This window comes from Heterocephalus glaber, unplaced genomic scaffold (genome assembly GCF_053883595.1).
Source record: "Heterocephalus glaber isolate CG9 unplaced genomic scaffold, H.glaber_assembly_v1.0 deba00001457, whole genome shotgun sequence".
Taxonomy (NCBI): domain Eukaryota; kingdom Metazoa; phylum Chordata; class Mammalia; order Rodentia; family Bathyergidae; genus Heterocephalus; species Heterocephalus glaber.
Window position 1 is genome coordinate 37,388,625 of NW_028258305.1, and position 24,512 is coordinate 37,413,136.

Consider the following 24,512-nt stretch of genomic DNA (forward strand, 5'->3'; position numbering starts at 1 on the left):
GCAGTGGAAATCTCCGGCAGCAGCACAGCGAGCTCTGTCGTTGTTTCTGATGGGGTCTCACCTCCCAGAGACTACCTGACTCCTTCCCTTCTATTTTCCACACATCAAATCAGTTGTTAAATACTAAAATTCTCATCCTTGAAATCTGTTGCTTCATCCCCTCTGCTTTATTACTACAGACCAGTGTCTGTCTCTAGTCTGGGTTACAGCAGCAAATATGTAACCCAGGGCTTCCAAAGCAATGGGCCACTGGCAAGTGAGAGAACTTGGTCCTTGGGGAACCCAGACCAGGCTTGGGGAGGCTAGACCTTCTCGGAAGCCTCATTTGGTATTCCAGTATGCAATTCAAATGTCATTTCTGTGTTGCTATATGGAAAATTGGGGAAGCCCTCATCTCTCTGCCAAGTCCCCCTTTTTGTCCATTCAGCCCCATCCCAGGCACTGTGGCCAGATCCGTTTCCATGGAGTTCACTGTTACAGAATTGCTCACCTTCAGAAGGGCCACCAAGATTCTACCTGGTATGAAAGCGACCAGCAGCTGCCACAAAGACAGGTGAGAAGGCCTAACAGGAGAGTCCTTCTCAAGGCGCAGGCTGTGAGTTGAGATTTACAGGGAAAGGCAGCCTTAGAGGACACTGGGGAAGGATGCTCCTCTTGCTTCTTCTTCTTGGTGGTGGTTCCCAAACTCCATGGTGTACAAGCACCGCCTGCTGCAATTGTGGAAAATGCAGATTCCAGGGCTGCTTCTCCCCACCAAAATGTTTACCCAGTGGGTTGGCAAGTAGACCCAGCAGTCTACGTCTTAGGAAACATGCTCGTAGTAGATGCAGGTGTCACTCAAAGCTTCCTTTGGGAAACTGTGTTCTGATGATCTCAGCTAACCATAGGTTTCTCCACCTAGGCCCCAAAGATGAAACACCAGCACCTGGGCAGGAATCAGCAATAAAACGCTATGTGTTTGGGTCTAAAACTTTGATCAAATATATCACTCGGAAAAATTCTCTAGGAATAAAGGATCAGTAAAATATGGCAAGTGGTTGAAAGGAAGGCCATCTGGGCAAACGAAAGGGGTTTTGAGGAACAAAAATGAGTTACTCATACTCAAGAATATTCTCCCAGAAAGGCAGACCACATAAAAATAGAAAATGTATTCTGAAAGAAAGTGAAAGTCTTGAAATTTTGGAAAGAATTTATAATCTGGGCCGGGGATTTAGCTCAGTGGCTCCGCCGCCTGCCTCACAAACACAAGGTCCTGAGTTCGATCCCCAGTACCAAAAATAAAAAATAAAAATTTATAATCTATGACCAAGGCAGTGCCTGGAGCAAATGGCAAACTGCTCCCCACAACATGACAAGCTGAAAAGCTGAAAGTTGTACTGAATGCGGTGTGCATTGGCTGAATCCCAAATGGGCAGGGCTCAATGCATGACTCCCTCTAGGAGGTTCCCAGAGTGGAGTGAACTTCCTTGATGACATTACGGTCTGCTGTGTGTCAGCCACAATTCCAGCCAGCATGAGACTTGTTCCTTCACTCACCCAATGGCCCTACTGACTATTGTCGGCCACCTTTTCTGATGGAAAAGATGGAGGCATAGTCTGCCTCTCAACAGGCCAAGAAGTATCAGGCAAGAGGCATCCAACAGTGAGCATCCTGGGCAACTTGAAAATAGATTGTCTGGTCACTATGATTTTATGTTTGAACGTTTCTTGCAGTGCAGACCCATACATTGAGGTATATAGAGAAAAGCAGAGGACATCAGGGAAGGACTGGGCATTCTCTTGTTCCTTCTCCTCAGTGGTGCCTGAAAAGCAGACACTTGTCATCGCTGCAGATCGTGGCTATCACTTGCTCGGTGACCTCCTTTTGCATACCCCATGAGCCATTTCATCACACTTCGGACCTCTGCCCCAAACAGGGAGTGGATTGGAAGACTCAGAAATGATTCTAGGTGTTGATGGACTATGGCTACATAGAAGCCCAGGAGTGGCTACAGGGTCGTTATCAGCAGGGCAACCACTCTGGTCTTCCATTTTTCTCAGGGAAAATGGGAGGCCAGAGAAGACCAGGTCATGGTTCTGTAAGGAGAAGATCCATTTGGGCTACTAGTGCCTCGTTTGGGTTGGTTCACAGTGGGCCAGGCACTCTTGGGTAGTTTCCCCACAGCAAATGTTAGACTTGGTGACTTGAATTCACTTGAGATCCCCGTGGATGGGATCAACTTCAGTGATTCCAGAGGTGGCTGGGCATGAAGAAGCTGCAGAGGAGAACATATCTTCAGCTTTAAAGGTGGCTGTTTTAATTCAGCCAAGGAAAGAAACACGAGGTTCAATGGGGACCTCTTCCAAGGTGTACTGAATACACATGTTGGCCAAATACAGGTGGATCGATAGGTGTCCCACAAGCAGGAGACATAGGACTCCAGATGCCAGTTAGAGTGAGTGGCAGAGGAAAACAGGACTTGAGCTCAATGTCATGGCCCAGAGAATGCAATGGCTACTGGACCAGGAGCTGGAGGCCCTGTAGCCAGCAAATAAAGCCTGTTCATAGAACTGAGAGCAAGGCTGGAGAAGGGCCCCAGGCAGGGCCAGGCAAAGACAAATCTCTCGCTTAATTTAAAGTCAAAGGATTTAAGCTTCTCCCCAGCTGAGCACAGGATCAGCCCCAACATTGCAGCTGGGATGAGCCTACACACAGTGATCAGGGGTCCCAGGGAAGGATTCTGGAGGACAGGAAAGCATGAAGCCACACAAGCCATTGCGCTTAGCAGAGAAGAAAAGCCTGGGATTACAAGCTTTGACATGACTATATAACCAGCTCTTCTGAACCCTGAGTTTGCCCACTGAGAACCACTGACCAACACTGATCTGGTGAAGCCTACAGTGTGCCTAGCACTGTGTGTCCCCTATGTGGGGACTGGAGGCGTGAGACAGTCTGTGAACAGTTTACATGAGACACGCTTATGTACCACTGCATGCTGGGAAGAAAGTGACGGTATAAAAGTACCACAGCCAGGAAGTGCTGAACATGGGTGGCAGTGGTTGCCGAAGGCTTCCTGGAGGAAGAGGGCTGTGTCCTGGACCCGCAGAATCTGCAGAATCTGTAACAACTGAGAAAAGTGAAGAAAGCATTTATTAATTTCCTTGCAGTTCCTGACTCCTCAGAACTAAGCAAGACAATTTGCTAAACGTCAAGACAGCTGAGGGAAAGAAGAGTCTATGGTCCCTTCTTAAGGTCATTACCAAATTTCATCTCAGAGGAAGGCCCCAAGGGACCACCAAGTTCCGTGACCTACCCACGGTCACAGAGTTGGGGGTGGGGTCAGATAAGTAGGGCCACTTCTGAGTCCAAGATGGTCCCAGAGCCCCACTGTCCCGTGAAGGACCAAAAAGCCACTCTGCTCTCTTCTGCTCACAGGAGGGTTGTCTTGGGCTGCCTAGTGATGGGATTGGCTGGTTTAGTGCATCTGAGCTTTTCGTTTGTTTTGAAGGGGTTGGGACAGGACAGAAGGGGAGAAAATGACTACTGTTTTCTCCAGCGGTGGTTCTGCCAGGGCCACAGGCCATATGGCATCACTGTCGTATTACTGTCCTGCTACTGGTTCTACAAGTTTCCAAAACCTCAGTGGCTAAAAGCAACAGAGATATGTTATTTTAGCCTCTGTAGGTCAGCAGTCTTTCTGGAGGCTCTAGTAAAGAAGACTCTGTGTTTCTTTTATCCTCTGGAGGCCCTCTGCGTTCCTTCTCTCGTGGCCCCTCCCATCGTGAAAGCCAGGGATGGCTAATTGAGTCTTTCTCACATTGTGTCACTCAGATCTGCTCTTTTGCCTCCATCTTCCACTGTGAAGGACCTGTATTACTTCATTTTCCATTACTGTAACAAAATACCTGAGGCAGGCTACTTCATAAAAAAGAGAGGCTTATTTAGCTCACAGTTCTGGAGATTAAAGGGATCAGAGCCTGCATCAGCTCCACTCTGGTCAGGACCTCATGGTGGATCAGAAGAACTTGTGTGAGAGAAAGACGTTATTACATCACCAAACAGGAAGCCACTGAGGAATGCAGAAGTTGGGTTCAAGCTTTTACAATGACTGGCCCTTGTGAGAACTCACTTTAGGACACCAGCACTCCCTTCAGGGCAGTGCCACAAAGACCTAAGGGCTTCCCCAGCTCATAAAGTTTCCATACCATCTCCCAGCAGCACCACAAGCTTCCAATACGTGAACTTTGGGGACACACGCCACAGCCAAACCATAGCCAAACCCTTCTGATTATGTCAGGCCCACCTGGTCAATCCAGGATACAATCTCCCTCTTCGAGCCAGGTGACTAGCAACCTTAATTCCATTTGTAATCTTAAGTGAACGTAATGTATTTACTTGTTGTTGAGATGAAGCTGTGGCTATATGGGGAAGACACGATTCTAACACAATTGGTGAGGCCAGAGGATAGGATCTATTTTATTTAACAACCTGCTGACTTGGTTTATAATTTGAAGTACTCAGAGCTATGGTAGCGGCCTCCATCTGTGCTCTTGCCACAGGTCCCCCAAATGTGAGGGGTGCCTTGGTGGGAGTGGTGTCAGGGCAACAAGGACGTACTGTGCACTCATCTTTGGTCACAGTTTCCAAGACGCCTCCAGCCTGTGGGCCTTAAAAGAACACGTCACCTTCCCCTTCTTCATTACTTCAAACCCGGTTTTCTGACTCCCTGCACTTTGCTATACTTCATGATGTCATTCCTCCCAAACAAGGTAAATTTCCAGTTCTTTTTGCTTTTATTTTTACATAAAAAGGGAAGAGGCAAGGGAAGAAGCATCCCACTCATCCCGGCCCATAGTACAGACACATCAAAGGATGCCAAGCCCCCCAGGAAACCAGAGCACAGCTTACACCATCCTGCAGGCCATTGCTAAGCAACTGTGGGATCAACGTCTGTTTCCATGGAGATGTCACATCGTCACCAGGCAGGCAGGATGGAGAAACGTATCAAGAGGAATGCATAAGCTGGGCTGTGCCAGGGAATAACAAAACCTGCTGTCCATGAGTAGAACAACTATTGCCGGGGTAAAATGTGGATGGGAGAAAACTGAAATGAGGAAGAAAGAAAAACAGGCACTTTGTGCAATGCAGCAGGAATCACTGGCCAGAATCAGGCCCAGTGGGGTACTAACCTGGCCCAACCATCCCATGACATGGAGTCTGAGGGTCAGCGTCCCACCCCATTAGAGCAGCATTTCACAGGCCACCCTGGGGCCAGAACCCCTGCACTGTCCCTGCCCGCCTAGGACCTCTCCCCCTTAGGAGGAAAGTGCAGAGACCCCAGTGCTTTCTACTCTCCACTCCAGGCCAGCTCAGGCTGTTCTTCCTCCTTTTGCTCTGTCCCCTTGCCGGCCTTCCACAGGTCCTGCCAGGAATGGTGATTCCCAATCACCTAAGACAAACTCTGCTGCTGTCAAGCGTGGCCACTCATGGGAAGATGATGGAAGAGAAAGGAAAGGAGCTTGCTTTCCTGATCACTTCCTATGTGCCAGGCCCTGCACTGCATGCTTATTACAAACCATCCCTGTGGAGAGAGGCAGAGAAATGGAGAGGGAGGCAGTCTGCAGCACTGGAACACTGACCACCTGCTCTTCACAGAGAAGGTTTGGCCACCCTTTTTGTAGCCTGATTAGGCAGAAGGTGCAGCTACGGTAAATATTAAAATTTTCATGCTTTAAGTTCTACATAAATCCTCCAGCCACTTGCTGCTTCTTCTCAGCACTATGTTAAGATGGCCCCATGTACGTATTAGAGAATTGCTTTTCACTTCTGTACGTGAATTTATTACAGATAATTTACCAATGCAAGTGATGAACATTTGAGTGGATTCCATATTTTTTGCTACAGTGCTGCTAGGAACTTTCTTATTCATATTTCCTTGTGCCCAGTAGTGAAGTTTGTCTGGGATATACATTTCTAAGTGGAATTGCTGAGTCCAGGAATGTGTAGCTTCAACTTTATAAAAGTGTTTAAAAAAAATGGTATCAATTTTTGCTTCCACCGTTGGTCTTCTAAGCTTTTTTTTTCTTTTCTTTCTTTTTATGAGACAGGGTCCTACTGCTAAGTCACTAATTTGTCCAGTGTGGGCTCAACCTTGCAGTCCTTCTGCCGGATTACACCTGCTTAAATAGTCTTTCTTTGATAGCCTGACTTGCACCTGGTATTTGTCAGAATTTAACATTTTTACTAGTCTGGTCATGAAAATGAGTATTTCATTATGATCTTAAATTTGCATTTATATCAACACAAACATGATATATTTGGAATTTGAGTTCCCTCTTCTATACATATCTTTTGTTCATTCTGATGGTAATTTTTTCTTAATTATTTGGGGGAAGCTCTTTTCTAAGTTTTATGGACTGTAAATATTTTCTTCCAATAGGTGCCTTATGTTTTGCTTTGATTTTGGTGGCTTATTTCAATGCAATCAAAATTCTCAATCTTTTTCTAAAGTTTGTGTTTTCTGGGCCTTGATTTAAAAAACCTTTCCTGTGTCAATTTGACATAAACTATCTTACAACATATTTTTAAGTCCTGCTTTTCACATTTGGATTTTTATCCATCTGGAAATTATATTTTGGTCTGGCAGGAAATAAACTATTTTTTTCCATTCAGATAACCAAATGTTACTATCCTTTGACAATGACTTTTAATGACACTTCTAAAATATACCGAGTTTTCACTTGACTATTGATCTATCCATGTGTCAATGCTACACTTTGGTAATTAGTGTTCCTTGCTAAGACTTAATGTCTGATTAGAAAACTTCACCCCTCTTCTTCCAAGCACCTGGGCATTGTTCATCCAATTAGATTCTGTGATTAGTTTTCAGGCTCCATGAAAAAATGGGATTTCTTTTAGAACTTCATTGAAAATACAGACTAATTGGAGATGATTAACATCATTAGGATATTGACTTCTTCCACCTAGGAGCATGGTACATCTCTCTATTTCTCATCTCTCTCTCCTTTTGAGTCTTTTAATAACTTTTTAAAATCATATACAGATAAGTCTTGTACAACTTTTGTTAGATTTATTTCCAAGTTAAAATATATTTCCTGTTTTGTTGGCATTTGTAAGAGAATGGATAGTTGTCCGGCACAAGTCTGTAAACCCCTTCCGTGGTATAAAGTGGTTGCTGGAGACAGCTGAACAGCTACAGGCTGAATAGCTCAGCCCCCTGTTACCCACATGTGACTGTAGAGCTCAGGTCTCAGTGGAGTGTGATCAGAAAAGCAACCGTGTTCTCGCTCCTGCACACCCCCTGTCTGCCAGGTGGGTCCAGAGGGCTCTCAGGCCCTGGGGGAGGACAGAGCTATGAGGTGGGAGGAGAGAAGCCTGAGTCTCACCATCGACAACTTGAATCACTTTGAGCTAGTACTTGAACAAGAAAAAACTTTCCATTGTCCACACCAGTGACTGAAGCTTGATACAGCAATTGGCTTTACCCAAGTAATACCCTAGTTAGAGAAAGGTTTAGTTAGCCCTTTTAAAAATTTATCTTTCCTACTCAATGTTCCTGGTGAATAAAAATTATGTAAATATTATATATATATATTGTTTTTATATTAAAACACCCTGAAGTGTCCAATATTTAATCTCAGATTCTGTTACAGAGCTTATTTTCTGCAGAAGTGAAAACTTTTTTCCTGTCCATCCTCTATCCTTTTCATCTTTCTTGTCTCACTGCCCTGGCCAGGACTTGCCATTCTCCTCTCGCCTCTGATTCCAAGAACTCTTATGTCTCATTGCCAAGTCGAAGTCATCCAGGGTTAGGCCTAGGTGCCATCTGCTGGGTTACGGAAGTATTCTTCTATTCCTAGGTAGCCAATAACCTTTTATTTTTGGTACTGGGGATGGAACTCAGGACCTTGCTCTTGCAAGGCAGGCACAGTGCCACTGAGCTAAATCCCTGGTCTGCCAATAACTTTTATTATGAATGGATAATGAATCATAGCAAATGCTTTTTCTGTACCTATTGAAATGACATACTTTCTTATTTGCTTGTGTTGTGAATTACACTATGTAATTCTCTAACATTAATTCATCTTTACAATTCTGGGCTCAATTTGGTCATGCACAACTTTTACATATTAATGAATTTGTTTAATAGTTTGCTCAAGAATTTTTGCATGCATGTTCATAAATGATATTTAAGTATAATTTTCTGTGTTCTCTTTTTGTTTTCTTGTTCCAATGGCAAGTTTTGCCAGCTTTATTAAATGAGTTAAGGAACTCATCTCATCTCTAGGTCACTTCTCATGTCTAGGGCAACTTTAAAAAAAAAAAAAAGGTCTTGCAATTTTTAATGGGAGAGAGGAGGGATGAGTAGCATAGTAAGCCATTTGGTGAGAATTTTTTCTTAGGTAGTTATCTAATTTATTTAAACGTATACACAGGATTTATAGTTCTCTTTCAATAATACTTTATGTTTTCTCTAGGATATTGTCTATTTTGTCTAAAAATTTAAACTTATTCACATAAAATTGTCTGCAATTCTTTTTATAAGTTTAAAATATCTGTATTTTTGTTTTTTCTAATACCATTTGTTTGCATAGTCTTTTTTTCCTTGATCTATCCCGCTACAGACTTGTCTTATTTATCTGTTCAGAGAACCAGATGTGGGCTTGATTGATTCTTTGTGGATTTATTTAAATCAAATTTTTACTGGTGGAGTTCATATCTTTTACAGGTTATTTATAATCTAACAATTTTAAAATGTGTGAAATGTGCTAAAATAGCTTGTTGTGCTTATGTATTTGTCAGTTCCTCTTTTACAGGCACTTAGGCTATGCCTGTTTCTTCTGGTGTAATGATAGATAAGATTTCTCTTTGTTAGTGTTTAAAATTTTTCTGCCTTTTTATCTTTTAGGGTCCTTATTTTTAATGTTTCTTGTCAACAAACCATAATGGAACGTTGTTCTTTCTTTCAATCAATCCAATTCTATTAAACTAGCAAGTTTAGTCCATTTACATTTAGTGAGATAATGAAAACATTCAGATTCTTTTCTAACAAAGCTGTGTTGGCTTTCATGTATACTGTTTTTGAATTTAATTTTTCTTAAATTTGTTTTTCTTTATTGATATATCATTGACATACAATAAACTGCATGGATTGGAACCATCACCACAATCAAGATAATGAGCATATCCATCATTTCCATTTTCCTTTGTGACTTCATCTTCCTGCCCTCCCCAGTCTCCATCTCTGAGCAAACACTGATCTGATCTCTATCGCTAAAGATTAGTTGAAATATTCTAGTATTTTATAGAAATATAATCATGAAATACATACTCTATGATTTAGCATCTTCCATTCAGCAGAATTATTTTGAGATTCACACATGTTCATTCTTTATTTATTGCTGAGTACTGAGTATGCTTTGTTTATCCATTTTCCTGTTTATGGGTATTTATTATAGGTGCAAGTGTTATGCACATTTTTGTACAAGGTTTTGTTACAGAATTATGTTTCCATTTTCTTGGTAAATAACTTAAGGAACAATAGCTAAATCACATAGGAGATGTATTTTTAACATTTTAAGAAACTGTCAAACTGTTTTCAAAAGTGGATGCACTGTTTTATGTTCCCCCAAGTATTGGAGACCAGAGGAGAACTGAGGCCTAACTGGCCTCCTCTGTAAGCACAAAGGAGAAAGGCTGCACTCAGGGGCGATTGCATAGTGCAGGTTGTAGGGAAAGCTTAAGACGGCTGAGGTTAAGATGTTTGCCCGAGCATGTGCTAATGGATATTGGAAAGCAGATGAATCTTGTGTTACTTTGCTTGTGCCTGTGTTTGGGTGAATAAAGGCAAGATGAGCCAGATGCTAGGGGCTTCCTCTGCCTGGTTGCAGTTTGCTATGTAGGAAATTAAAAGTACAAAGGCATCTTCAGGCTAAATTCAGTTGCAGCTCCTTGGCCTGAGGACATTAGGTCTCCCCGGAGCCTGCAGAAGAAGAGACTGGTGGGACAGGGTGGCTCTAGATGTGCAGAGACAACATCCACTGTGGGCACAAGGGACCAAAAGACCATGGAGGTCCCGGCCTGCCCACTGGGACCATCACACCCAGTACGCTGTCCCACAGCTCTCTGGCGCTGCCCACCCCTGACGTTGCTCCCCTCACTCAGCCTTGATGGCTTCTCCTGCTGCCTGGTTCCTCACTAGACACAGCCCTCACTCTGCCTCTGCCTGCCCCATCTGCTGCTGAGAGCTAAATCCCAGCTGGCTACACTGCAGTCCAGGGCCCCCCAACAACCTGGAACGCGTCCCATTCCATCTCCAAACCTAGGGGTGGGTCACTGGGGGTGCAAAATCAAGGCCACCCAGGGAGGCAGAAATATACTCACTGTGTGTTACTCAGTGTGTGGGGGGCGGGAGGGTATCCTTATTGTAAAGGTAGAATGGAGAAAGAAAGACATAAAAGGAAAATAAATTTTCCCATCATCCCAGACTTTTGTCCTTAGGCTGTGTCTCTAGGAGACAAGCTTTATCAGTAGTGTCTTGTATATTTTTATTCTTCCACGGTTATTCCCTATATCAAATAGCATATGTGTATCTATAAATAGGTTACACACATTTGCACATTATGTTAGATTTTAGTAGCAAATGGACCATTCATTCTTTTGCTCATTCAGTTGTTTTATGTGGACTTGGGGCTAAGGATGCATTGAGGAGCACAGCCGAGGCCAGTACCTGCCCTCACAGTGGCCTGTGGCTGACACAATCACTGCCGCACACATGAAGATAGCATTACAAACCAAGACCAGACATGGCCAGCAATACTGTATATTCCCTGTAGGCTGCTAATTGCTTCCGTGTCAGAGCTGGAGCTGGTGACTCACTGTCTTCCACTATTTTAGGCAGAGGCTCCCATGACTCAGCCTCCACCCACTCCACTTAATCTCCAAGGACTGCTTCAAGGAACAGAGACGAAACTATTCCATGGGACTCAGGCAGAGATGCAGCCCACATCCATGGCCCCTTTCCCCACTGAGAAGCGCTCAGCATTGCTCAGGCCTCTCGGGGACACTTCTTTTCAGGTAAAGCTTGTGCCGACTGCGCGTGTCTTAGGTGGCTAAAGCAAAAATGCCACAGGCTGGGTGGCTCACACAATACATTTGTTCCTCCCAGCTCTGGGGGCTGGCAAGTCCAAGATCCAGGCATATTCGGTGTCTGGTGAAGGCCTGCTTTGTGGATCATATGCAGCATTGTCTCGCTGTGTCCTTACAAGGAGGATGCAGCAAGGGAACACTTCGGTGACCCTTTTATAAGGCACACCTTCTCTTCACAACAGCTCCCCATGGCCTAATTACCTCCCTAGCTGTAACATGTGGATTTGGGGGTCACAGACATTCAGCTGATAGCAAGAGCGAGGCCCTCCGCTCCAGCAGGGCTCCTCAGCACACAAGTCATGGCTGCTGGGCCTTATGGCTCACACTTGTAATCCTGGCACTCAGGAGGCTGAGACAGGAGGATCACTGAGAGCTACTTGGGCTACATAGTGAGTTCAAAGCCAGCCTGAACTACATAACAAGACCTTGACAGAGGGAGGGGGAGGGGAGGGGGAAGATGGTGACTCAGGTTGGGGCTGAGCTTGCTGGGGAGCAGGAGGAAGCTCGGCTCCCTTCTGCCTCCTTTGGCAGGGCCTCCTGACTACTTCCGCCTTCTACCTGGCCCCCAAGGACCCTCCAGGAACCCTTCTCCCCAGCCTCATCGACTCCAGCCTCAGGCCTCCCCTCAGCTGTCCCCATACTTTCCTGAATACAGCCCCGCAGCAGTTCCTCACCAGCTCACAAACCTCCAAGGGCGGTCTGATGAGAGCACACAGGATGAGTCAGTCAGGGGCTGTGATGGGGAGTGATGGGGAACTGGACAGACTGGAGAATGACTGTCCTGCCCAGGGGTGGCCACCACCCAGCCACAGCTCAGGATGGCTACAAGGGAACAAAGATCCCAAACTGGCAGACTTCAACTTTCATGAGCTGGGAGAACCGAGCTTTGTTTATGAAATCGCCTAATTTATAAAAGTTAGAAACCAATTCACATTGAAAATACTCTGTGAATGATTTTCTTATTCCTGCATTTGGGCCTCCCTTGGCCTGGGTCCTGCTTACCCTGCAAGCCCTATCTCCTGGGGCGGCTCTTCTCCCTGCTCATGGCCACAGGCCTACCTTGCCCCAGGACACCGGGCTCTTTGCGTTTCTCAGCACGTGCCTTGCCTGTCACACTTCTGTGGCCTTCATTGTGGGTGCTGTCCCGGGCACTGCTCTGTGCTCTCCCTTCCACATCTACCAGCGCCTGCCCACCTCCTCCTTGCTGCCTCCTCCCAGGGCTGGTCCTTGGCCCCAAGTCTGATTTCACCATCCCTCTCCTCTTTTGTACTTCCTCTGCACCATGTACCCCTGTCCTAGTGCAAGACTCAGTACGGCCCCTTCACTAGGAGCCATGAGTGTGCCCTGTGTCCCTACACAGCTAGAAACAAACGAGAATGGTTGCTGTGAGTCACAGGGCCTGCACATGGCGGGTGCCCCAGTGGGACCAATTAGAATCAAAGGTCTCTCCACCAGGATGGTGTGCAGTCGACTCAATTCCTTACCACGTCTTCTCACAAGACTTTCAGGATCAAGGCTTCCTGGCCAGGATACAAAATCACCCCTCATTCCCTAATAGATCTGGGTGAAAATTGGTATAAAATCAGGTTCATGACCAAGAGAAGACCTTGGAGAAGAACCAAGCTGGGTCCATAAGGGCTTGGACATGGATGGCACAGATTTACGCAGTAGCAAGCTGCAAATGTCATCAAGTCTGGATAATGGGGCGTGCTTTATTGTTTTACTGGGAGTATGACTTTTCTCTTTGTTTCTATGCTGTGTACTAGTAGGCTGGTTAAGGAGAATGGGCTGGTTCCACAGCAGAATGTAGGTTTAGGAGGTTGGCTGTGCTTGTCTTTGCCAACTCAGGGCAGCATCCTCAGCACCATCCCGCTGGGCTGCGAAACTAACTTCCCGAGCCTGCACCCCACCCCAAGACAGCTTGCCGTGAGCTGGGGACCAGCATTCCAAGGAAGTTCTGAGTCACTGTCTGAGCTCCAGCCTAATGTGCTTCGCAGGCCTTGTCATTAGTAGCCCGGCCCACTTCTTGCTCCACAGTCCCCCGGTTTATGGCTAAAAACATCTGCATGGAAACGGGCCCCGCTGAAGTGTTTTCTGCCTTTCCTTACCCCTCCTTCTGCACCTGAAGGTCTGGTCCCTTCCGGCTGTTTATTGCTGTTTGCTGTGGAAACGGCTGGCTTCCAGGCCCTGTGGTGAGCAGGTGCAGAGGGGAGTGAAGAGCAAGTAAGTTCCCAAGAGCCCAGTGCCTGTTTCTCTCTCGACCTGAGCAGTGGGAGGGAGCCGCACCAGCCAAGGGAGGATGGAGCACAATAAAATGCACTGCTCTGCCTAGAGGTGTGAGCTGGAAGTGGAATGGTCTCCATATGTGGGGCTGAGAGGTCACTTCAAGTTTGAAACTGAGCTTTTAGCAGTGTTCCTGTGGGGAACAGGGCAGCTTTGTTTGTTTCTTTGCACACAGGGCTGGGCTCGCTGTTCCTGCTGCTGCATGCAGCTGCTGGGCTCTGGGTGCTGCACATCACAGGTACCCTGGCATTTGGACATGAGCCCCTAGAAGGACACAGTGTCATCCCACCTGGTCTATCCTCCCTGCAGGGCCCCTGTTGTCCCGCATGGAGAACACCGGGACCAAGAGAAAGCGAGTGTTAGGCACTGGGGAGCACTATGCAACTGTCAAGCTTCAGCGAATTCACTGTTCATTCATGATAGGAGAATTCCTTGGCTAAGAGTGTTCAGGAGGAGAAAGACCCACCTGCTAGTGGCCCATTCCCACCAGGGAATGCTCTCATCCCAACATTTTGTTCAGCTCTTTCATTCAACAAGCTATTGTTAAGCCCCTACTGTGTGCAGAGAAGGTACTAAGCTCTCCAGGAGACAAAGGCCCATTTCCAGAGTCCATTCATATGACCCACTAGAGAGATAAACAGGCCGCATCAGATGCCTGGAGCAAAACAAAAGGAGCTCAGGAAGGGAGCAGGCCCTGGTCAGTATGGAAGAAGCACTCATCAGGCTCATCTGAGGTTGTTAGCAAGTGAACTGAAGAATAGGGGTGAGGAGGAGGCAGAAGCTTGAGGGGCAGAGTTTCAGTCCACAAGAAGGCAGCTTCTTCAAACACAGCTGTCCATGTGGCTTTGTGTCCTTAGCACTTGGGGGACTCTTCTTTGTAGGATCCCTTGCTTAGCCACAGGCAGCAGCTGGCAGTCAATGGAAGAGTCAGCTGATGAGATGAGATCTTCTACTTTGGGGTCAAGAGGCTATGGACTCACAACCCATCATGGATGATGAAGCCCTCAGATCCCACTGGCACTTTCTAGTTGGGCAGTCCCACTCTGCCAGTCACTTGGCTCGGGGGCTGACCCTCGTTTTTAGGCCAGGCCCAGCTCTTTCTGCTCCGGGAGGAAGGAGGTCTGGCCCCTAGTCTTGACGGCTACAGCCTCTGTGAGCTCATGAGCACTCATTCTGTTTCTGTAACGCAGCACCATCCTGTCCAAATTATTCTAATTTCCCTTCTACTCGAGATCAAGGGCCTTGCTGAACAGCAAGAATTTGCCCAAGTTCTGCCTGAGAGGTAGAGCTGTTATCTTGACAAAGGTGAGGCACAAGTCTTCCGCTGCTGCTGCCCTTTCGCCTCCTTCCTGTGATGAGTTCTTTGACTTCTTGGAGTACCCACCTGGGTACCAGAAGTTGAAGGGCTGACTTTTGAGGGGGGTCTTAATCCTGCCATTAGAGAATGTAATGATTCCTTTGAAGACTCCTTACCAAGAATTCGCCATGGCCTGGGAGGTTTATGCAACTTGGGCTCTCCTTCCAATCCCCACCCCTTACCTCATGCTGGAGTTCTTGGGGGCAGTTGGGCAGATCAGGCGCTGCTTTGAACCAAGGCCACACATCTAATGAGGAGCAGCTTCATGGTTCAAACAGCATCCGGTTCCTTTATTTAATAAGCGGCCCAGCACGGCTAATATAGGCTCTACCCCAAGAGAAGCCTCCTGTGTCCTGACCTCACTCACTAGCTCGCAGATGCTCAGACACTGCAGCCATCTTATTTTAAGCTAGGAGAGTTTAGTGATCTCCATTAGTTGCTTTTGTGATCAAACACATACTTTTATACAACCGCTCTGTAGTAATGATTAACCCCATAGAATTTTCACACCTGGGGGACATCAAGGGCTTTTTCGGTGTGACCCCCATAGCCCCAGAAAAGCAAGGTGACACAGGCATGTTCTCACACAGAGCTGTGTGTGACCCGGCTTCTGGGAGAGCCAGGATGCCGTCGTGGCCATGTATGAGCCTAATTAATGAGTCATGGTCAACCTGAGCCTCCCCTCATCACCTTTTTGCTGCTCGCCTCTTCCTTGCCACTGTCTGTGTCTGGGAATGAAAGTTGGTTGACTCAGGACTATAAATTAAAAGAACTGCAACCCCATACTGAGGCCATCCTCCTAAGTGAAATAAATAGGACACTCGTGTAAATACCAAATAGTTTCTCTGGTGTGAGAAACTGAAAGTGTAAATAGGATTAAAATGATTAAAATGAATAATTGATACTTTGAAATAGGAAGAAAAGGTCCAAAGGGGTAGGAGTGGTGGGAGGGGGAGGGGAAAGGGAAGAAGGGAAAGGAAAAATGATGAGGAAAGAAAAGAAAAATGGAAACGAAGTCTATGTAAATAGGGAACGGTGGAGGGGGTGAAGGGTGCACAGGTAATGGGGAAAAAATGAGAACCAAGATGGCATCATGTACAGGTACAAGGACCCAATGATAAATGTAAATGTACTGTATACCTAAAATGTACCAATAGAAGAATTGAAGCAAAACAAAAAAAAAAGAGAATTGCAACCCCAGGCTGGTTCTTTCCCTGAAATGACACCAAAGAATGATTGTCAAACAATTTGGGGATCTGCTCCAAAATGAGCTGCCCCTGTTTCTCTCAATGGCGAGCCAATGTTTGCTTTCTGGGAGCACTCAGAGTTTGAGCCTCCTTGACTGAAGGGCATAGTGGATTCCACAATTACTGCCGATTGTGGAATGTCATCTTGAATTTTCCCTCCCTCTTTCCTTTTCAAGCTCACAAGTCAGTAAGCTCACATGCACCCTATCCAGCTGTACCTTTCATGTTTGTTTGTTTTCCACCTCAACCACTTTCCCCCTTATCTTTCTCATCAATAAGGCTCTACTTACATTTAGAAGGTACTGACTGGAAACCCTATAAGCACGTATACTCTCTGTATCTCCAGGGGCCTCTGGAAATCTTCCTTTATGGTGCCTCTCCCATTCTTTCTACAGGATGTTTGTTTCTGGTGGGAATAAGCAAATTCCCGGCCAGATGTGGCATGACAATTCCAAGGGGGCAGGGTATCTGGTACACTGTAGGAACTCAATACAAGTTGTTGGCCTGACCTTGGATAAGTCGCTTGCCCTCTCCATGGTAGTTCTACCATCAGCTTTGACTTGCTAAGGATGACAGAGGAAGATAAAGAAGAGGGGGAAGAGGACAGTAAGAGGGGTATAGAAAAAATGAGCTAGTACACGAAGGCAAAGGAAAAGGGAAAAAGAGGGAAATGGAAAATCCAACCATGAACTATAAGAACATATAAAGAGGAAGACAGATGGTTCCCAACTTTATCTTTAGGGGGCAGAGGAGTCCACAAAACACTGATATTCCAAGGGGGGCTCCCTGAATTCCAATTATTTGCTAAATGAAAAGGAAAATCCCGTAGTGTTGCTCTTCCTTTATCCCAACAACTGCTCCCTCCTCTCACCCCTAGAAAAGTGAGTGGTCAGGTCTCATTGCTAGAAGACTGTCTCTCCACTCTTGGTAGCAGAAGGATTTGTGAGATTTGGGGTGTGGTGCCTTGGCTAAGAAGAGCAATGAGCACTCAGAGATCCCCATCCCCTCTGCCCATCAGGGCCACAAAGCTCTGCTGACAGTGAGAGACAGAGCTCAGATAGGACGCCAAGCATTCTGATTCCCCAGCCAGTTTCTCAGCATATCTCTAGAAATTTCTATTTATGAAAGATCCTTCTATTGATAAAGGATTCACACTCTGCTTTTCATCCATACAGGGCTTCCAAAGCATGCCCACATTTACATCAATGACTCATGCTTAAGGTTCAACACCATTGACTGCTTTTACACATAGGGAGGCTGAAGCTCAGCAAGATTAATTGACTTGCTCAGTTCTCACATTCTGTCTGACAGGTTTTCCTGTCCAGCATCCTTGTATATAGAAGAACTTCTCCGTGGCAAACTCTGCAGTGACCAGAGCTTGCTGAGCTCAAAGTGGCTAAAATGAGGTCTTGGGTCTAAGGCATGATTCAATTGATGGGTGCTGTCTGTCATCGAGCGCTCATTGGTTCTGCTCTTGGTTCCTGGAAGTCCTCCAGCTCCAAAGAGACATTGGCTGCTGTCCACAGGCTCTGCGCCTTGTCCCCTTCCAAGGGACTATGGAGGAACCTTCTGTCCCTGCTGCGTGTCGGAGCCATTGAAGCAGAATGTACCCGATGCTGTGACACTTTGTGTGCCTGGCTCCATCTTCCAGCCTCTTTCCCACTGGTCTGGGAACTTCCCTGTTGAATACCAGAGGTCTAGGATGAAGCAGAAGGGCTTTCTTTTCTGGTATGGGGTTACCACAGGTTTTGGAAGGTAAAGGTTGTTTGGCTTTAGCTACCAAGATGCCAGGATAGCTTTATATTTGGGTTTTTATGAAGCCAAGATTTCCTCTGGAAGTGATTCCAGATCACAGTATAATGATCACACCTCGCACCTTGGCAATCCTCCAGCCACCTGGATGGAGCAACGAAAGGGAAGTTCATGGAGAGGTCTTTGGAAAGCTGTCGCCTCGGTGGGTGCTTAGTCAACCTTCTGGCAGAGGCCTGAGGACTTTATTGGTCAGGAGGCCCAGAATTGAGGGTGACAAGCTACATGTGAGGCAGAAGAGAATATCCTTTATCAGCCATGGGTCTCTCTTCCTGTCTGTGCCATGAAGCAACTGAACCACATGATCCACGTCGCTTTCCTATTCTGTCCCCCACAGAGGTCTCTGGATGAGGTGACAGAGCTGGCTTGGAGAGCAGTCTTCAGGCCACTCTGGAAGGGCAATTATTCTACCTCATGACCAAAAGTAGACCAAAGCAAACGTGTGTTTCAAGTGAAGTTCCCCAATATGCCCATTCCAAATTTTAATTGTAGGAATGGCTCTGGAATGGTGGAGGCTCAGTGCAGCCCTTGTGCTAGTTACCAAAAAGTAGGAACAGGCAGTGATATTTTTTTCATCATCTACCATGCACTGTGTGTTTGCATCCATTATTTTATCAACTTTACCATGGCCCGGTGCTGAGTATTATCATCCCTGCCTCCCCATTTAGGAAACTGAAGCTCAAGAAGGTCAAAAAGCCTGAGCTCTGGCAAACCCAAGCAGTGGGCCCACAGTGATGTCAGGGTGGAATCCAAGTAGGCTGGATCCCACTAGACACAAGGCTGCCCACAGAGAGGTTCAAAATTCCACCTGCAGACTCGAATGACCTTGCATCCGTGTTGGGGAGGGGAGATGAGCACTTTACCAGCTGGGTAGGACACAGCTACTGGTCCTGGAAGTTGAGTTGTGGTGGTGAGTGGTCAAGCAGCACAGAAAACAGAAGCAGAGCCCCGTGTGAGCTCATTGCACAGGTTAGGCAAGTGCTGATCGTGGAGTGAGGGCCCAGAGGAAGGAGAGAACTCCTCAGAGGAAGGAGATGGGAAAAGAAGGGAGCATTCCTCATTACTCCATGGCCTCACAAAAGGCCACTTAGAGTAGGGTATTCTTCCCCTTCAATTCTCCAAGGCTGCCTGGAACTGCAGAAGTAATAGCTACAGAATGTTATCCCCAGGTTATCTGTCCACAGTGGGTTGAATGGAGACCAGCTGCGGGAGCAAGGGCAGGGGCCAGGGCCTGAGGGCTCTGCCAGAGGTTTGGCCTTTTTGGGGTCTGCACAGGGCAGGTATGTGACACACAGCAGAGGGTGATTTGGGCGGATGGGGGAAGCTGCGGTTCACAGATGTGGGGTGTCAGGGCAAGAGGCTAGGCAGGCTTGGTGGAGGACAGGAGAGTGTGGGAATGTGCTGCTCCCTTTTATATGGCAAACAGAAGTCAGCGCCTTAGCTCATGACCCCCTGAGTTGATGAGCTGATCCCCACCCAGTACCACTCTTAACCCCTACAGTCCATGCTGCGTGCAGCCCGGGAGTGATCTCTATTTAAAACCTGAAACACACAGCATGCAATATGCATTTTATGCTGCAGCCACAGGTCTCCCATGAACTGGGCCTGCCTCCCTCCTCTCCCGCCACTCCATACCCCAGTATTTGCTGTAGGGTTGCTTCCCCCTCCCCGGTCATTCCCATCCACGCTGTGGCTGGAGTGGACTCTCCACAAATGCTGGTGGGCAGAGTGGCAAGCAGGCCTGAGCTGCCCATTCGACTGTGTCCACCCCCTTGATCTCCTCCCATTTCCTCCTACTGAGAAAAGGGGCCTCACTTCGGAGCCACCAAATTCTCCACAATTTTCTAAGTTTTCTCACAGAAGGATGTGAGATTCAAACCCAAGGAGGCTGGATGGGGTCGTGGCTTTTCTTAGTCTTCTTTAAAGTTCCTTCCTAGGGCCTTGCCTTCTCTGATGCCCACAGCAGGCAGGCACCTTGCACAAGATCACCAGGGGCCTGCATCCCTGCTCTCTGATCTGGTGGAGGCTGGGGCTATGTGGCTTCAGCAGTGAGCCAACAGGGGGTGCTCTTGGCCTCAGTCACCAACAAGTCCTGATCCTGGCCCTGAGCCTGAGCTGGAGGAATGGTGGGTAGAAGCTGCCCTTGGTCTAGCATCACAACACCCTCATTTGCACATTTGCAGACCCCACTCATGGTTCATATCCTTTGACCTTCTTTTCATCCAGCCAGGAAAGATGACGCACTGGCCTGGCTTCTCCCGCTCTTGGTATTTTTCTCGTTGTCTTCAGTGGGAAGATAGTGGTGATGTTTCCTGAAAAGTGAGCTGTTAGCTCATGGCTCAAGATGAATGACATTCTCCTGCAGTGGAAAAACTGATGTCATCCTAGGCCTTGGCATGTGGAGAAAGACAGGAAGGGAATGAATGAGCAAACCATGTGGCTATCTGGGGAAGAAGCTCCCACATTTCCCTTAGCTCCCCAAATATTACCACTGTACACAGCCAGGGGCAGTTATCAGACCCCAAAATTCACAGTGATCCTGAAGTATGAGCTCACTTCAAGAATGCATTCAAATTTTTCCAGGACTGAATCCACATTCCATTTGTCTTCTTTCTTCTTTCTTCTTTCTCCTTTCTTCTTCTTCCTCTTTTGCCACCTTGATCCACAACAATTCTTCAGTATTTCTTCACCTAAACAGTTTTCAAGAGTTCTAGCCAGTTGATCGGAAAAAGATCTCTCAATTTGGAACCATGTGAACTTTGCTGTGCTCAGATGAAGGTTTTTTTTTTGGCAAGAATGACGTGAATGGGGCACAGGATGTCAACATGTCTTGGGTCTGGTGATCTTGGCCTTGGCCACTTAAAGTGGCCAGACTTCTCCACTGTACAGTTAGCACTTTTGCCTTTGTCATAACTATTTCATGGGGAGATTCTGTGCAACTAGGCAATATCCTGTTTGCCCGCATATATTTCACTAAGCTGAGTAGCCATCAATGGTTTCTGCCTGCACCAGTTATTGCAGCGGCATTTGCCAGACGGTGACTTGCTGTTTCCACCATTTCTTCTACATTTACTAGTTGGGGTGCCACTGTAGAGAAGAATGGTCGCATCTCTGCCATTTACCTCTGTGCTTGGCTGTGGCTATTTATTTCATTCTGTGGCTTATACTCCCTTGGTCCAGTCGTTCCAGCCCTGCCCTCATGTTTGGGTGTCCCTTCAGCTTGGCTCCTGTGTCCTTTCAGTGCACCACTCTGGGAGCTTCTCTGCTCTCAGCCATTCTGATGGAATTGTTCCGGAACGGGCCCTGGCTTAAGGACATCCTGACAGCTTTCCAGGAGGTTTCATTGTGTAGCCTGGGCTGAGATCCATGGATGGGGCTGTCATCAATTCACAGCTGAGGACCCTGAGGTGGGGAGGAGCTTGCTCTGTTGCAGCTGCTGAGTCTGGGAGCAGGGTCTCCCTCACCCACTCCCCTCTCTTGCATGGCCCTGGCTGCCAACGCATGTGCAGGGGACATGGACAGGCCCAGGCAGTGGCTCTTTGGGGACTCCCGTTGATCCCTAAGACCTTTTCAGGGGGCCCATCAGGTCAACACACTGTTCTCTGCCCTCTGGTCCATAGGGTCTGGGAAATACTAAGATCTGACTTGCTCCTTTTTACTTTCATTGTCATATAAGTGCCTGGTGGCGTTTTCCAGGCATGTGATGTCAGCAGACATGAGAATCAGCTGCCTTCTAGGAACACAGACATGAGAGACTGACAAAATGTAAAACTATGGCCTGCTTCACACTGAGTGGTTTGTTGTTGTTTTGGAAAATATGTATTTTTAAAAAATAGATTATGTTGATATATAAGGCTTATTTTAAATATAAACATCACTATAGTTAATATAATGTACATATTAATAAATATACAGTTAAAATATTTTTCACAGTAAATAATGATAGATATAACTCAAAGTTCTTTGGGGGCTCTCAGTAATTTTTAAGAGTACAGAGAGATCTTAAGTAAAAAATGCTTTTCTAGAATATTCTTGGATTTAAAAATCATTTTCTAGACTATTCTGACCAAATGAGATATAACAACTGTTTTTAAAAGATCTACCTTCTACCACTTTCACATTCGTTAGGCACTCCTGGAAAACCGAAAAGCCTCCACCAGCCTCTCTCCTGCCACAGAGCCCGCCTCTGGTCCTCACTGGCGCTATTTCCACCTGGATGGCATAATGTATGTTCCTCTCAGTGCCAGGAAAGCAGGCTCCTAATCTCTGAAGAGTTCTACAAAAATAAACACAGAAGACTTCCTGGTACACACACAGGCAAAAAGTGGTACACTTCACATATGGTGCAAATAGTGGATATTTATGTTTCTGAAAAATTGTAGGTTCTTTAAAATAGATGACAGAGAAAGTGAGCTTGGAAGGGGCTGTGATACAAAGGTAATTGTCAAGTTGTCCCTGGAGCTCAGGAATAGAAGATGAGTTTCAGCCAGGAGATTAGGCCCAACCTTGGCATCCTACACCAGTCCGACAAGAAGGGAGCACTCATTTATGCTGGCAGATCATGGTGTGCTTCGGTCCCGATCTTTAAGAAGCCAATGATGCAACTGGAGATCTTGGGTTGTTTTTTAGTTCAGAGTTGAAAGGGGAAAGAAAAGTGTTTCTTGCCCACCAGTGGTGTGTCTGGTGCAGTGAATGAGATCCAGTTGCTGCCTCAGGTGCTGCGATCCCTGGGAGACAAAAACAGAAAGGCCCTCAGGGCGGTATGGTGGGTGCCATAACTAGGTGCTGTGCAGGGAGGGCCTCTCTCAAGAGGCAGTGCCCACAGCTCAACCGGGTCTTCTCCAGGCTCTGAGCCTGGAGGACCATTGCTCTGAATCAGTCCGGCAGTGTGCGAGCCTCACTGGGAGACGCTGTCTCCTCCTGGGAGTGGGATAAGGAGGGCTAGCTGCTTGTATTTGAAAAACATCCCAGGTGATTTCACATGCAGATGGGGCTTAAGACTACAATTCTAATTCAGGCTTTCCTTGGTCTCCTACAGGGGGCAGGGAAAACTGACTATCCAGGTCATGGGGTCCAGAGCAAAAGAAAAATGTGAGAATCCTTGTTCAAAACTATTAAGAACTTCAAGACGGTGCCTGCAGCACATTAGAGCAAGCGCAGGCCCTCCGGAAGGCAGACCCTGTGGCTGCACAGGTTGCAGCCCTACAGAGTTGGCACTTGGCCTCTAGCCACCAGCTCCCTGGCAGCCTCCTCAGAAGGACGCGCAGCTGCCTCCTCATCCTTGGTGGTTCTTCTGAGTAGGATCACGAGCTGGCAGCTCAAGGCAGCCAACCTTCCGGTCAGATGTAGCCTTGGAAGAATGAAGTCATCTCCAGAGGAGGAGCCAGGCAGGGGAGACCTTCCCAGCTCTCTGCATGTCCTGCTCCTTCTCGAATGAGCTTATGCTTCTTCAAAGCCCCATGCTTGCTGTCATCTCGCTGTGCACCCACATTCTGGTGACTCTCCCCTGGTCCGCTCTCTGTACCCCAGGAGTTAACCAGGAGAACCAAGTCAGTTGCCCTCCTCCCTGAGAGGTGCTGCTCACTGAAGGGCAATTCCCAGCTGGCTTTTCCATCTTACCGAAGGTGAATTAAAGAGAAGATGGATCTCTCCCCAGCCAGCCCATGCTGTGGAAATTCCCACTTGGTGGGAGGGATTTAAACGGTTACAGGGAGCCAGCTCTATTCACGTGTTACTTCACAGTGGTTTCTGGAAATTGCACTTTTCGCTGTTGTCCATGACACTGGCTCACCCCCTGGGAAGCTGGTGACAGAGCTGATGTCCTCTGCTCACCAGCTGTATTCTGGGAACCTCTAGCTCTGCCTGCACCCAAGCTTTGGCATCAGAGTCAGGGCTCTGCCATGGCACAGGATGTCCTCTCTGATTTCCTCTTTACATTTCTATTTGGTTGGCTTCACACTCTGGAAAGCGGTGCTTCATAAAGGATATTTTTGGGAAGGAATGAGTGAGTGTGTGTGTGTGTGTGTGTGTGTGTGTTCATGTACACACATGTATAAAGGGCAAGAGTAAAGTTTACTTATCTTTATTTCCTCCCCAATTCTAAGCCAGGACCCCACAGCTAAGGCATTAATGTGAGACCTAAAATTTGGCTCCATCTTAAGAGTGAGGTGGCCTAAGACATAAACTCCAGTTCCTAGAAAAACCACAAGATGTACTTTGCCCACCTGCTTGTGATAAGTGTTCAGCCGTCCCCTGGCAACAGCTACCCCAATGTCCCAGGTGTAACCTTTTGCAGCTTGGGTGTGCAAGGCACAACCAATCAGGTTTAATTGCCAATCTAGAATGTTGCTGTAACTAGTATGAAAACCCCTGCTGATTTGGAGTCAGGGCTCTCAATTCTGATCCGCTGCGTCGGTGACGGTTGGGAGTCCCTGCTGGAGCTTGAATAAACGACCCTCGTGTGCTTACATCGGAATCGGCTTCCTGGTGGTCTTTGGGACCTCACGATCTGGGCACAACATTAACAAATGTTTACTGAATAAAATCTACTTCTAAATCAGCCTGGGCCTGCAGATCATCTAAGCTCGAATGCCTCTTTTACACTCGAAAGACCAGAAGCCTAGAGTGGAGAGGCCTTTGAGGTTAGAAGAGCAAGCACCTGTGCTGA

General features: G+C 46.9%; 1 long non-coding RNA gene across 1 annotated transcript; it reads left to right on the forward strand.

Annotated features, from left to right (window-relative positions):
• The first annotated feature begins 342 nt into the window (after positions 1 to 342).
• Positions 343 to 24,410, forward strand: LOC147827035 (uncharacterized). The gene is made up of 3 exons (XR_015453209.1): positions 343 to 553; positions 10,898 to 11,077; positions 21,974 to 24,410. It is a non-coding gene; the product is annotated as an uncharacterized LOC147827035 (long non-coding RNA).
• Positions 24,411 to 24,512: the final 102 nt, after the last annotated feature.